The following is a 12704-nucleotide window of genomic DNA, read 5'->3' on the forward strand; positions in this document are numbered from 1 at the left end:
ATCACCCAGCAGATCTGCGATAGGCACCCAGGTCTCCTGACTCTAAGATGGCCTTCCTACCTCAAATTTCCCCCCAAGCCAGCCCATCTCCTATTCATCTGTCAAACTGATCCCGAAGTGCAAGTCTGATCATGTCACTCTTTTATTCAACAAACTCCAATGGCTTCCTCTTGCCTCTAGGTTCAATTAGAACATCTTCTGTTCAAGTCAGTTGAACCTAGCTTCTTCCTACCCTTAAGTCTTCTTACACCTTACTCCCTTCATTTACTTTGAGATCCAGTGACTGGCCTCCTTTTCACTTCTTCTCACAAGACAGTCCATTTCCTGATGGGCTATATGCTATGCCTGGGATTCTCTCCTCCCTCTTGGCTTCCATCAAATCTCATCTAAAAGCCCACCTTCTACAAACTTTTTAGTTAGTGATAGTGCCTTCCCTCTGAGAATCTCTCCAATTTATCCTAGTTATATCTTGTTTGCACATAGCTGTTTGCATGTCGTTTCCCTCCACTCCCCATTATATTGTGAGCTCCTTGAGAGCAAGGGCTCTTTCTGTTTTGTTTTGATTTTCTTTGTATCCCCAGAGCTTAGCACAGTGTCTAGCACATAGTAGGCCCTTAATAAATGCCTAGTGAATTCATTTCCCATTACACCACACAGCCATCCTCCTTTTGCTTCTATGTCATCAATTGACATTTGGATGACACAGTTCAAATTACAAATAAACAGGGAAAATAAATGTGAAGAGCTCCAGCCAGATCTAACAACCAAGAAGATTGGCAGAAGAAAATATTCTGTCCCAGGAGGAGTGAATTTAAAAGAGAGAAGCTGAGGAAAAAACAAATGGATTAATTAGTGAACACTCCCCAAGTACAATAAACCCAAAAGGCTGAGTCCCTGGGGGTTTACAAGGTGAACAAGGTCATTACTGTCATAAATACTAAGAATAAAAACAACAATGGTAAAATCTCAGAATTGGCCAGAACCTTGGAAATACTTTAGTCTAACCTGTAGCTGAATGGCAATCTTCTTTCCAATATCCCTAACAAACATTCATAGATTCTGAGCTAGAAGGGACCTCAGATGGTCTTCTAATACAACCACTCCTCATTTTACAGATGAGGAAACTGAGGCCTGGCCCATCATCACACAAGTAGAGGCGAACCCAGGTTCTGACTCCAAATCCAGCACTCCTGCCACAGCACTGTAATGCCTAAATTAGAAGACCTCTCTATTGGTGGGAAACTCAGCACCAGAACCTCCTGAGCCAGCCTCCACTACTGCTTTAACCATTAAAGCAGTTACTAGCCTGATGCTTTCTATAAATCAGCACCAGAGTCATTAAAGGTGGAGTTTTTTCTACACCTATAGAAAGGACTAGACCAGATTGACCTCCAAGGTTCCCTACATTTCCAAAATGCTACCCTTAGGTTCAAAGAGGTAATTATTTTGAAACTTTAGCCTGTGTTCAATGAAGAAGGAGCATTGGGGGCAGCTAGATGGCGCAGTGGATAGAGCACCGGCCCTGGAGTCAGAAGTACCTGAGTTCAAATCCGGCCTCAGACACTTAACACTTACTAGCTGTGTGACCCTGGGCAAGTCACTTAACCCCAATTGCCTCACTAAAAAAAAAAAAAAAAAAAAAAAAAAAGGAGCATTAATGGCTCAACACATACAAAGAGGTTGCTGTCCTCTTTCTCTCTGCAACCTCTACCCTTTTCTGCTTTCCCATACCTCTTTTTCCTTCTCCTCTCTTTTTGTCCTAGGTCTCCAAGTCACAGCTATAAGCATTGCTAGACCCTACAGGTGGCATTCGGGGCTACTTAAGAGTAACAAAGATCACTTCCTTGTATCCTATACACTGAAGGCTGCATTTTAATTTGGTTATACAGCAAATTCTTTCCCAAATCATTAAAAGTAGAAGGTCACAAAACCCAAGTTAAATTGATGGCCATTTGTTGTTATCTGTACACGATAAGAAACCCGGATGACAGTCAATTTCTCATGGGACAGTTTCAACAATTCTGTAAACAAACTGACACCTGGTGAAGGTTTTGCCCTAGGTAACCATATATTTAGTAAACAACAAATTCAAAGGTTTTGTTGTTGTTGTTGTTGTTTTTTTTTTAGTGAGGCAATTGGGATTAAGTGACTTGCCCAGGGTCACACAGATAGTAAGTGTCAAGCGTGAGGCTGGATTTGAACTCAGGTACTCCTGACTCCAGGGCCAGTGCTCTATCCACTAAATTCAAAGTTCTTAAATATCTCTCTTCTGCCATTATATAGCTGCTCATCTTTATTGAAAAGCAGCTTTTTCTTTATATTAAAAGGTGGGTTTTCACCACTTGGCACATAAAACCACACCTTCCTACTTATAAGGCAAATTCACCCATCAGAAGCAAGCATTTCCAACAGTACTGTGTTTCTTGTTGGGGGGGGAGGGAAGCCATCTGGCAGGTCCCTGAACAGTTACATCCTGTTTATTATTAAATCTTTTTAGTAACAGTCCTTTAAAACTGTTTTTCCAAATAACCCCCTTGTTCCTGCCACTCCAACACAGACTCATCTTTGGGAGATATTGAGTCTCTCCTGCTCCTTCAGCACAAAACAATAATCACAGCTCATCCACCAACTCCACTTAAAACACATGGGGAAATCTAGCCACTATCCCCAGGAACTGCTATGGAATTTAATATTCTCTGTCTTTCTAGATCCAAATACCACAGAAGCTGAGGTCTGAGATAGTAAAATGGTGACTATTAAATTCCATTTCAATGGTGCCTCAAAAAATAAGAAGAAAAAAGACTTCTCCCACCTTTTCTGGACCCAAGAACCTGGAAACTAGACTGTCCCTTTTCCAGTCATATCTCCAGACATCTAAACCAGAGACAGCAAAAACCTTGTTTCTTGCACTAGCAGGTGGTCTCTCTTCACAACAAGCAAGGTTACCAAAAAATATAAGCGATTGTTTAAAACGTCAATGATGCAAATTCTCAAAGACAGAAAAAAACTGGCATAAAAATGGAAGGCTATCTCAAAAATATGAAAAAAAAATCTATCCTTTGAGTGTTCAACAGCAATGTTTTGTAGTCTGCATCCTTCTGACATTTTAACTTGGGAAAGTGGGGAAGGAGGTAAGCAAGGAAGAGGGTGAATGGATCAGAGATATACGGGTTTGCAGGAAATCATGAAATCATCATATCCAGCGTAAGCCTGATAGTGCTTTAAAAAGAATATACACACATATACTGAGCCCTCTAGAGCGCAGGACGCAGGTCCAAAACAATGGGGTGAAAAAAAAAAAAAAAAAGCCCAGCCCTAGACACTAGCTAGGAAGGATTGGGGGAAAGTACCTCTGCCCCCTCCCCTCGAAGAAAAAGAGCCACCCACATATACAGACACAGAGAGAAACACACACATCCACATCCCCTGCGGCCCTACAACCAGGGAGCCAGAGAGAAAAAGGGCAGGTTGGGGGAGGGACCGAGGCCCTGCAGCTCGCAGATTCACAAATCTGGTTGGAAAAACAGCCACCACCATTGCAAACTGGGGGAGGGGTGTTCAGGCCAAAGATTCAGACTATGCCCGGCCCCGTCCACAGCCCTTTCGGAAGAATTTGGGGGAGGGGGACATTCACACACCCTTCCCCAGAAATCCTAGACCCCAGCATTCCAGGGGATAAGAAAACTGAGGGGGGTGGGGGTGGGAGGAAGAGATAAATATAATTGGGAAAGGAATAGAAGGGTGAGCAAAGGGAATTGGAAGGGGGGCGAAAGAGAAGGGGAGCATAGAGAATTTAAGGGTGAAGAGGAAAAGTAAACGGGGGAGGGATGAGATCGTTGAATTGGGAGGGAGAAGACAGAGATAATTAACGAGTAAAGAGAGGAGGGTTAATAATTTTGCGGGGGAGGCAAAGAAAATTGGGGAGAAAGATGGGGTGGGGGGGGTTAGGAAGGCCAGAGAGAATGGGGGGAAGGTATTCAAATCCGACCTGGCCTCCTCAGACTCCGACTGGATCGGGAATTGGAGGGGTGTCACGGCGGTGTAAACAATGAGCAGAAGAGCCTTGGCTCGACCCAGTCGCTCCCACCCCACGGTGGTGCGGGGGTGGGGGGGCTTGCTCTCCCAGCCCCCACTCTGCAAGGGGAAGGGGGGCGCGCTTGTTATCCCTGTCACCCCGCCCCCGGCGCCCCCTCCCCCTGGCGTGAGGGCGGGGAAGAGACAAAAGCCCGGAGAGGAGGCCGAGGCCCGGCTCGGCCCCAGGGTTGGGGCCGGGACTGGGGCTGGGGGTCGGGACTGGGGCTGGGGCCCGGGCCGGGGCCGGGGCCGGGGCCGGGATCAAGGCGGCTGCAGCAGCGGCGGCGGCGGCGGCGTCGGCGGTGGCTCCGAGGCTCGGGCTCCATCTTAGCGCTCCCCGGGTCCCCTCCCCGCCCCCCCCAGAACCCGGCCGCGTACCCCCGCGTACCCTCCTGTGCCCCAAAATAGCCACCTGGTCTGGTTCCGGGGGTCCGACAGTGCCGAGAAATCCCAATCCGAGGGCGAGAGGGGCGCTCAGGCAGCAGGATGGCGGCGGATTGAGAGGCGGCGGCGCTGGCGGAGCCTCCCGAGCCTCCTCCTCCTCCTCCTCCTCCTCCTCCTCCAACTCCGTCCCCGGGTCTGTGTCTATGTCTGCCTCCCTCCTCCCTCGCTTGCCTCCTTCTCTCACTCTCCCCTCCTCCTCCTCCCCGCCCCCCGCCCCTGCCCTCCTCCTCCTTCTCCTCCACCTCCTCCTCCAGTTCCCCCACCTCCCCGCCTGTCAATCCCCGTCTGTCTGTCCGTCTGTCTGCCCGCCCTTCTGTCTGGTATGTCTGTCTGGATTGAGCCACTCGTCCCGCAGCCACTGGCCTCGAAACCTGGACAGCGCCCCCTGCAGGGCCTCCCGAGAGACCCGAGCCAGCGCGCCCGCCCGCCCCGCCCCTTTCACTCCAGTCTCAACCCAAGAAAGAAGGAGGAGAAAGAAAGGGCGGGGGGAAGGGGGGAGTGGCAGCCCCTTCGACTCACCCCCGCCCCCGCCCGGCCTCGGGGTGCACAAGCAGGCCGCTGGCCAGGCGGAGCTCCGATGATGCGTTCAGCCAGCTCGTTTCCAGTGCAGCTTCCCGGAAAATTATATCTTTGTGTTTGCGGTTATTAATAATGTTGTGTGTTGTTACATGTCGCACGTAACCTGCGCGCTCCGTGATATGTCGCGTTGTGGAATGTGATGCGACTGTGTGGTCTCTATTATCTAATATATTATAGGTACAGCTCGGAATGGTAGGAGTGGTACCAACTGGATACTCTGTGTAGGGTGGGTGTAGCAGAGGCAACCTGGCCCAGGGACTTGGAGGGCTGACTGGGAAGTCACGGAGGTGTGGGTTCAAGTCCCTATTCTCGGGGTCTTCCCTCATGCCTCCGCAGCTAAATTAGCAATCAACAAGCATTTATTAAGCACATAAAGACGCTGGTAAGATCAGACTTAAACCAGTCCCTAACCTCAAGAAATGTACCCCCTATTGGGGAGATGTGTACATATGCAAAAAATGAAAGTTGCCCGTAGAAATAAATAGGACATAGATTTAGAATTGGAAGGCACCTCGAAGGTGGGCTAATCCAACCCTCTGGTTTTACACAGGAGGACACAGACTCAGAGCAGCAGTGACTTGCCCAGCCAAGGTCACTCAGGAAGGGACAGGATTTTAAGTCTCATCTCAATTTCTTGATTCCCTCCAAGTCTCATCCTCTATCCACTATACCATGCTGCCACTTAAGTGCAAATTATGTTACATATAAAATCTATAAGAAATATTATCTAATAAGGCAGGACAGCAACAGTGTAGGAAGGAAGCCTTAGAATCAGAAAGACCTGGGTTCAAGTGTTGCTTCTTACTATATGGCCATGGGCAAATCACTTAATTTTTCAGTACCCCAGCCCCAATACCAAATTATAGACTAGTTGCCAATCTGCGTCACCTGAAAAACAACATTTTCCTTTTTTCAGCATTTCTTTTTTTTCTCCAACCTTTTTTTTTTTGGCGAGGTAATGAAGGTTAAATGACTTGCCCAGGGTCACAGCTAGTAAGCTTCAAGCGTCTGAGGCAGGATTTGAGCTAAGGTCCTCCTGAACACAGGGTCGGTGCTTTATCTACCTCCACACCTAGCTGCCCCCCAACAATCATTTTCTAAGCACCCCTTGCACACCAGGCACTATGCTACAAGCCCTGGGTATATAAAGGCAGAGGCAAAATAGTGTCTGCCGTCAAGGAGTGTGCATCTATGGAAGAAAGCAACATGTTTGTATGTGTTCATAAAAATATGATACATACAAAGTAGATACAAGGTAACTTCAGTGGGAAGACACTGATCTAGGGGGATCAGGAAAGGTTTCCTGCAGGTTTCACTTTAGCTGAGTATCAAAGTGACATGGGACTTAGGATAAATCAGAAGTTTCTCCTGTGAGAAGCAAAACCAAAGATGACCAGGTGACAGGACAGACATATCAGGGAATCAAGGGACTATTAAAGTTTAGATCAGGACAGACATACCAAAGAAGTAAGGGGAGACTAAATTCTATAGCAGGAAAGTCAATTAGGGGTGGCTACTACCAGACAGGAACTAGGAGACAGAGATAACCCCAAAGGTCAGGGCCATTTCAAAAAAATCCCCCTTGATTCTCAGGAATATGACAAGCACCCAAGCTTTCCCCACTGCACCCCAAAGGGGAACTTTCCAGTTGTCAAGTGAACACCCCATCTAACCTCTATAAAAACTTTTGCCTGAGAAAAATGTTTCTAAGCCCTCCACCCCAGGGATGAAGTCTTTGACTTCCAACTGTTAGAGCCAAATAAAAGGCCACTTTAATTCTAATTGGACTGTTCAAGAGTATAATTCTTTATTGAGAAATACCTAAGGACCACCACCTTTACACACACACACACACACACACACACACACACACACACACACACACACGCAAACAGTTCCAAGAAGAGGAAAAGCATTCTAGGCATGAGAGTCAGTACACAGAGCTGGGAGTTGGAGCTTCATGTATGAAGAGCAGCTTGTAGGCCAGTTTGGCTGAACCAAAAAGTGTGGGGAGAGAAGGAAGGGGAAAACCACTGAAAAAAATAGGTTGTGAAGACCTTTATGGGCCAGATAATTTTATATTTTATTCTAGAGATAAGAGTCATTAGAGTTGGGGTACAGGAGGTAATATGGCAAGATCTGCTCTTTAGAAACTATTTGCTGTGTAAATCCCTATAGGGGGATTTCCCCACACCAATAAAGTTACAAGGTCCAAACCAAAAATTTATGCATTAAGGCCTAGTGTAGACTGTGTCTGGCATTTAAGGACCAACCTAGTTCAGAGAAGTTTATCATTAGGCTGGCTGCAGTTAGCCTAATCATCTTAGGTAGGCTTCATGTATAGAAAGATTGTTGCCTAGAAATTAGAACTTCATTGAAATATAACTCATGTTATTGTTTAGATTAATAGGAAATCATTTACATGAGTTACATTTGTGTATATTTTATATATGTATTGATATTTGAACTTAAAGTTCAAAAAGCACTTTCCTCAAAGGTCCTTACAAGTACCAAAATATTTATAGTTTGGTTTTTTTTTTTTCGTGGCAAAGAATTGGAAACTAAGGGGATGCCTATCAGTTGGGGAAATGGCTGAACAGTTATGTTGTATGCATGTGATGGAAAGCTATTGTGCTTTAAGAAATGATGGCAACACCCATTCCTAATAAAAACACTGGAGAGTTTAGGAATAGGGGAGCTTTCCTTAAAATAATAAACAGTATCTACCTAAAGCCATCAGCAAGTATTATATGCAATGGAGATAAATTAGAGGCCTTCCCAATAAGATCAGGGGTGAAACAGGGATGTCCATTATCACACCTATTATTTAATATTGTACTAGAAATGTTAGCTTTAGCAATCAGAGAAGAGAAAGGAATTAAAGGAATTAGAATAGGCAAGGAGGAAACAAAACTATCACTCTTTGCAGATGATATACTTAAAGAATCCTAGAGAATCAACTCAAAAATTACTTGAAACAATTAACAACTTTAGCAAAGTAGCAGGATATAAAATAAATCCACATAAATCATCAGCATTTCTATACATGACCAACAAAGTCCAGCAGCAAGAGATAGAAAGAGAAATTCAATTTAAAGTAACAGTAGATAATATAAAATACTTGGGAGTCTACTTGCCAAGACAAACCCAGGAACTCTATGAACACAACTACCAAACACTCTTCACACAAATCAAATCAGATCTAAATAATTGGAAAGATATCAATTGCTCATGGATAGGCAGAGCTAATATAGTAAAAATGACAATACTGCCTAAATTAATTTACTTATTCAGTGCCATACCAATCAGACTACCTAAAAATTATTTTATAGAGCTAGAAAAAAATAATAACAAAATTCATCTGGAAAAACAAAAAATCAAGAATATCCAGGGAAATAATAAAAAAAATTCACAGGAAGGTGGGTTAGCAGTACCAAACCTGGAGCTTTACTATAAAACAGCAGTCATCAAAACTATCTGCTACTGGCTAAAAAATAGAGTGGTAGATCAATGGAATAGGCTAGGCTCAGGAAATGCAGTAGTAAATGACACTAGTAATGTAGTGTTTGATAAACCCAAAGACTCCAGCTGCTGGGATAGGAACTCAGTATTTGACAAAAACTGCTGGGAAAACTGGAAGATAGTGTGGCAGAAATCAGGCATAGACCAACATCTTACACCTTATACTAAAATAAGGTCAAAATGGATACATGATTTAGACATAAGAAGTGATACCATAGGTAAATTAGGAGAGAAAGGAATAGTCTACCTATCAGATCTTTGGAAATGAAAACAGTTTATGACCAAACAAGAGATAGAGTATATTATAAAATGCAAAATGGATGATTTTGATTACATTAAATTAAAATTTTTTTGTACAAACAGAAACAATGCATCCAAAATTAGAAGGGAGGCAGAAATCTGGGAAACAATTTTTGTGGCCAGTACTTCTGATAAAGGCCTCATCTCTAAAATATATAGGGAACTAAATCAAATTTATAAGAATCCAAGTCATTCCCCAACTGAGAAATGGTCAAAGGATATGAACAGGCAGTTTTCTGATGAAGAAACTAAAGCTATCTATTCCCATATGAAAAAATACTCTAAATCTCTAATGATTAGAGAGATGCAAATTAAAACAACTCTGAGGTACCACCTGACACCTATCAGATTGGCTAAAATGACAAAAAAGGAAAATAATAAATGTTGGAGAAGCTGTGGGAAAATTGGAACACTAATTCATTGTTGGTGGAGCTGTGAAGTGATCCAACCATTCTGGAGAGCAATTTGGAATTATGCCCAAAGGGCAATAAAGCTGTGCATACCCTTTGACCCAGCAATACCACTTTTGGGTCTTTTCCCCAAAGAAATCATGGAAAGGGGAAAGGGACCCACATGTACAAAAATATTTATAGCTGTTCTTTTCGTGGTGGCAAGGAATTGGAAGTTGAGGGGGTGCCCATCAATTGGGGAATGGCTAGACAAGGTTGTGGTATATGAATACAATGGAATACTATTGTGCTGTAAGAAATGATGAGCAGGAGGAGTTCAGAGAAACCTGGAGGGTCTTACATGAGCTGATGATGAGTGAGATGAGCAGAACCAGAAGAACATTGTACACAGTATCATCAACATTGAGTGTTGATCTACTGTGATGGACTATATTCTTCTCACCAATGCAATGGTACAGAAGAGTTCCAGGGGACTCATGATAGAAGAGGATCTCCAAATCCAAAAAAAAAAAAAAAAAAGAACTGCGGAATATAGATGCTGAATGAACCATACTATTTCTTTTGTTTTTGGTGCTGTTGTTTTTTTCTATTTTGAGGTTTTTCCTCATTGCTCTGATTTTTCTCTTATAACATGACTAATGCAGAAATAGGATTAATGTTATTATGTGTATATATATGTGTATATATGTATATATGTGTGTGTATATATACGTATATATATACATAACCTATATCAGATTACCTGCTGTCTAGGGGAGGGGGGAGGGAGGGGAGGGAGGGAGAAAAATCTGAAATTGTAAACCTTTTATAAACAAAAGTTGAGAACTATCTTTACATGTAACGGGAAAAAAAATTAAATACTTTATTAATTAAAACAAAAAAGAAATGATGGAGGTGGTTTAAGAGAAATCTAAGAAGCTCAGGAAGATGCAGAATAAAGTGAGCAGAACCAGAAGAAAAATGTATACCATAACATTAACATAGTAAAAATGATTTTGGGGGGCAGCTAGGTGGATAAAGCACCGTCCCTGGATTCAGGAGGACCTGAGTTCAAATATTACCTCAGATGCTTGACACTTACTAGCTTTGTGACCCTGGGCAAGTCACTTAACCGCCATTGCCCCACCAAAAAAAAAAAAAAAAAGATTTTGAAATACTTAAGAATCCTGATGAATGCAATGATCAGTTCATTCTTTAGCTATGATTTGATAGAGCCTCTGTCAAACATTTATTCTCTCCCACCCCATCCCCAACCCCAATTCCAACTCTTTTTCATTGTATTGCCAAAGTTTTGAAATACTAACAATTAGGGGATCCGATGTTCCCAAATGGAGTGGTTCCTCCAAATATTCCCATATTGCTAAAACACAAAACTCCTTAAGAGCAGAGGCCCTTTTTACTTTATCTTTGCCTGTGTCCCCAGAGATCCTCCTTGCTCAAAATTGGTTGAATTAAATAGAACAAGACTGAATCGAATTGAATGGAGCAGTCCTACCCCCAAGTCCCTTATTTCCTACTATCTCAATAGAGCGAAGGTGAGAGGTCCCAATTAGGCTTGTTGAAGGACCATCTTTAGCCTTCCTGCCCTGGGCTTGCATGTCTGCTGCACTTGTTAGGTAGCAGACCCCAATAGATTTTGCAAGAGAGGACCCCATTCAAGGACTATAGATGGGATTTAAAGCTGAAACGGGCCTCAGAGATTTGCTAAATCCAACAGTATCATTCTAGAGGCAAGGAAACTAAATCCCAGAGAGATGAGCCCAATGTGTCACAGAGCAAGGGTAAGGATTGGAACCCAGTTCTTCTAACCAGTCATCAAAAGTCTTGAGTTTCACTTGTGGTTCTGTTCTTCCTGCCACACAATTAACACTATATAACATAATTCCTCTTGTCTCTCATCTATGGAATACAGGCTGTGACAATGCCTACTTCATCTGTGTGCTACAAGCGTTATATACATATAATATATAATGGCAATAAATGGTAGAAAAGGTTTGGAATTCTGGAAAGAATTCTCCTGTCCCCTGGAAAATATGTGTGTGTGTGTGTGTGTGTGTGTGTGTGTGTGTGTATGGGTACAGACATGGTGAAATATCTATATTTATATATAGATATAGATATTTGGGTACAGACATGGTGAAATGCGGTTATAACATGGCTGCTACTTAACTTAGATTGATCTGGATATTTGTTGTTGTTTGATCATTTTTTGAGGTCTGTCTGACTCTTGATCCCACTTGGGATTTCCCTGACAAAGATACTGGCCTATGGGGCATCTATGTGGAGATGTCAAGCAGGCAGTAGATGATTAGGAACTGGAACTCAGGAGAGAAATGAGGATTGTATAATATAGATTTGACTGTTTTATGAACAGAAATTATTATTTAAAAGTGTCCCTCCTGGCCTTTCCCCCATATCCTGGTGAGTTGAATCCTGAAGCAGCAGCATGTGCCTGAGATTCCAGTCTCTGCTCTTCAGTCATCCCTCATATGTGAGCCAAATCTCTCATAGAAATTGGAGTATATAATGCTCTCAAGGAACTTTAATAGTAGCTGAGGGGGAAGGAGGATTGATTCTGGGAAAGGGGGATCAGAAAAGCCTCAGAATCTTTCAGAATGCAAAGGAATGACTCTCTAATGGTAGAATTTCAGGTTTATGATGGATAGAGGGAATAGGAAATATCTTTTTAGCATCCTTCAAATGCAAGCAGGGAACCAGCTGCTCTGCCTTTTATTAATTAAGATTAGATCTTGCATTTTGGCAAGATTATCAATGTGTTGAACCCATAAGTTTTCCACTTAAAGAAGAAAATTGGGGCAGCTAGGTGGCGCAGTGGATGGAGCACCGGCCCTGGATTCAGGAGGACCTGAGTTCAAATCCGGCCTCAGACACTTAACAATTACTAACTGTATGACCCTAGGCAAGTCACTTAACCCCAACTGCCTCATTAAAAAAGAAGAAGAAAATTAATGAACTCTAACGCTCCTTCCTTCACTCGAATTCCTTGAGCAGGTTAGTAAATCGAATTTTAGGGGTAGTGAACTAACCCCAGAAATGTGTCCCCCAGAGACCAGAGGTCAGGATGAGCCAACTAAGCCTTGTAGAATCTGGGAAATGTTTGAGGATGTAGGTTACATTTGGGAAAATTGTGTATTAGTGGCAATGCCCAGATAATACAGGTGCAAAGCAGGTTGGTTTTTAAATTAAGTTTAAAACGTTTATTTAGCTAAGCACCGGGGATACAAAGAACGGCAGTCCCTGCTCTCTAGGAGTTCACAATCTAATGGGGACAACAACTTGCAAACCACTAGATATAAACAAGAATAGGATAAATTGGAGAAAGTCTCAGGGAGAAGGTTCTATCTTTAAGGGAGA

General features: G+C 43.1%; 1 protein-coding gene across 11 annotated transcripts in view; it reads right to left on the reverse strand.

Moving 5' to 3' along the window:
- The window catches only part of PRRC2B (proline rich coiled-coil 2B), a 97552-nt gene extending 92410 nt beyond the window's left edge, over window positions 1–5142 (reverse strand). For 7 of the 11 annotated variants that reach the window (XM_043988239.1, XM_043988235.1, XM_043988234.1 and 4 more), the window contains exon 1: window positions 4487–4681. The gene's annotated coding sequence lies outside the window, so the exon portion shown is untranslated. Of the gene's footprint in view, window positions 1–3988; window positions 4090–4486; window positions 4683–5037 lie in introns of those variants that run through there. The other 4 variants (XM_043988236.1, XM_043988240.1, XM_043988230.1 and 1 more) reach the window with 3 other exon arrangements.
- Window positions 5143–12704: the final 7562 nt, after the last annotated feature.

The sequence above is a fragment of the Dromiciops gliroides genome, chromosome 2, assembly GCF_019393635.1.
Source record: "Dromiciops gliroides isolate mDroGli1 chromosome 2, mDroGli1.pri, whole genome shotgun sequence".
Classification (NCBI taxonomy): Eukaryota; Metazoa; Chordata; class Mammalia; order Microbiotheria; family Microbiotheriidae; genus Dromiciops; species Dromiciops gliroides.